The sequence below is a fragment of the Myotis brandtii genome, unplaced genomic scaffold, assembly GCF_000412655.1.
Source record: "Myotis brandtii unplaced genomic scaffold, ASM41265v1 scaffold105, whole genome shotgun sequence".
Classification (NCBI taxonomy): Eukaryota; Metazoa; Chordata; class Mammalia; order Chiroptera; family Vespertilionidae; genus Myotis; species Myotis brandtii.
This window is the reverse complement of record NW_005353538.1, coordinates 5,662,321-5,664,864: the sequence shown is the minus strand read 5'-3', so window position 1 is coordinate 5,664,864 and position 2,544 is coordinate 5,662,321. Positions and strand designations below refer to the sequence as shown.

General features: G+C 58.1%; 1 protein-coding gene across 1 annotated transcript in view; it reads left to right on the top strand.

The window, feature by feature from the left end:
* The first annotated feature begins 1,705 nt into the window (after nt 1-1,705).
* The window catches only part of ZBTB16 (zinc finger and BTB domain containing 16), a 191,686-nt gene continuing 190,847 nt past the window's right edge, over nt 1,706-2,544 (top strand). Inside the window, exon 1 of the mRNA XM_005856825.2 lies at nt 1,706-1,845. The gene's annotated coding sequence lies outside the window, so the exon portion shown is untranslated. The remainder of the gene's footprint in view (nt 1,846-2,544) is intronic.

Sequence of the window (2,544 nt, the reverse complement as noted above, 5' to 3'; positions counted from 1 at the left end):
AATGGAATTCCATCCAAAGGTGAACTCATCTGTTCCCTTGTCTACAGCATGACCTCCCTCCAGACTGAGGGCGCTTCTATTTTTAGGATGGATGTCCCAGCTTCCCTTCCCTTCCCTTCCCCTTCAAGGAAAAAAGGAAAGCCCTGGCTGGTGTGGCTCAGTTGGTCTGGGTGTGGTCCCCACCACCAAGAGGTAGGGGGTTTAATTCCTGGCCGGGGCACGAAGTCAGGTTTCGGGTTCCATCCCAGTTGGGCGTGTACGGTGTCAGCCAATCCATGTTTCTCTCTCTCCCCCTTCCTCTCTCTCTCTCAAATAAATAAAAAAGGAAAAAGAAATCAGTACAAATATATATTAGGTATTGGAGAGAGGAGAGAGAGAGAGAGAGAGAGAGAGAGCGCGCGCGCGCGCGCGCGAGAGCGCACTTGTAATTTTCCACCCTGCTTGTTTAGGTGCTGCCATATGAAATCTCTGAACTGGGGATTCTCATCAGCCTTCCTGGGCCCCAAGGACGAAAACGGTGCTGGTGTTGGTGGTAGAGCTGCCGCCGCGTTATCTGGGCCCAATAAACCTTATCAAACTGCTGTGCAGCCAGTCTCCAGTGCTAAGTGGAAATGCTCTGAGCCCAGCGCTGGCACGCAGCCTGCCTTCCTCCTTTTTGTTACCTTCTCCACCTCTTAAACTCAGACATTAATCTCTCTTTAACACTTACTAACAAGGGCTGGGCTTTTTAATGGCAGAGTTTATGAAGCAAGGGAGATTTTCACATAGAGTGAGTATGGTATGGCGGTGGGGGGAGTCCGGGCCATGGAGGAATTGTTCTTTCTCTCCCATTGTTCCCAGAGGTTCTCTGATGTGAGGATTAATAGGCCTAGGACCAAGGGCGAAGCCTGTGCTTCTCCTGCCACTGCATTTGGGAGCGGCTGGCAGTGGTGTGGACAGCCAGGCCGCAGCCTTCAGTAGACACCAGGAACACAAGTATAAGGATTCCCTACTTCCCTGGTGAGGAGGTAAGAGGGCCTTTAATCCTCTTCGGACATCTCTCCCCACTTGCTCTCCTTGCAGACCAGTTTTCTTAACTTTCTTGACATCCCTTTCCTCTTACCAGACTGCACAGTCTTTGGCTAGAAAAGTCGTCTATGACAGGATTGCTCTTTATTGTTAATGAAAAGGAACTCCCAGGGCCTGGGCTTTCCCGGGCACCAGGTGGGCATTGCGGTTCCAAGCGGCTTCTCTGACCCCGGCTGCCCTCCCCCCTTCCCGGACCCTGCAGGTCCCAGCACTGTCCTGGAGAGAGAGAGGCACGAGCAAGTCCCGGCTGGGCTGGAGCGGCCTGTCCGGGGACTACCCGTTAGTAACTCTTGGGAACCCAGATCAGTTGATTTGTAAACTCTGCCTTCTGGCCTTTCGCACCCGGAAGCGGATTCTTGTCTCTAGTTGGCTTCTGCCACCTTCCTTGACCCTACAGCTCCTGGGCCGGACGTTGGGCCCGGCGCGGTGCCAGAGGCACACATCGGGAGGCGATTATCCTGAGTATTGCGGAAGGCCTTTGACCCGCCCGCGTGCCAGGGGCAGAATGCGGAGGCTCAGGACTCCCTGATTGAGACCCAGCTTTGCTAAGACTTGCATGACCTCGGGGGCTGACTGTCCACAGACCCAGAGATAGCCTTCCCCGCCCCCACCCCACCCCCACTCCAGCCTCTGCTCCTGAACTTTAGTCGGTCACCCCTGCCTTCACGCAGCTGCGCGCTTCCCACTCTTTGGCCCCCTACCTTCGCAGGGGAAGGGGCAGAAGGGGACTCCCCGCCGCCGAGGCGGACAGATTCCTTCTGGTTGCTCTGCTCCCAGGTTAGTGATCTCCACTCTGAAGTGGAGCGGCCCGCCGAGAGGGGGCGCATTGCGGGCCTGGACTTGGGCAAGCTTCCACCGTCCCCTGAAGACTGCGCCGAGCCGGGCGCAGCGCTCGGGAACTGTTTCCAGCCAGGTCACCTGGGGGGCACAGCCGAGGGCACGCGTAAGACTGAGAAGGATGAAAGTTTCTCCCAGGCTTCGACCTCAGTCCCCAGGGATCGCGACTGCCCAAACGGGACGTCTGCCTCCAGGGACGGGTCCCGCGGACCCTCTGGCACTTGGCTCGCCAATTCGGTTGCTCTTCGCCCAGAGGCACACGGCGTCCGGCAGGCACACAGGGCCTGAGCTTGGGCTGGGAAGGCGACCTTCCCAAACCGACCTCGGGTTACAGGGAACGCAGCCCTGAGCCTGGAGCAAAAGTGAAAGGCGAGATGACACGCACGGAACTGGGGCAAACATTGGAGCCCGGGACGAAACTCCCCTCCTGGAGCAGCAGGGGGGAAACCGTGTCCGGGGGAAATAAAAAATCTGGGGGTTGAAGGCGGGGCTGGCCCCCGCACCTCATCTCTACTGCCCCGCTAAGGGCTCCGAGCCCCTGGCACTCTGCTCCGTGAGCTCCTTTCCTCCCTGCTTGGCCGGTGACGGCGGCCGCCGGCGCCCCAGCAGCAGCTAGATGTCAGGCGAAGCCCGGAGCGC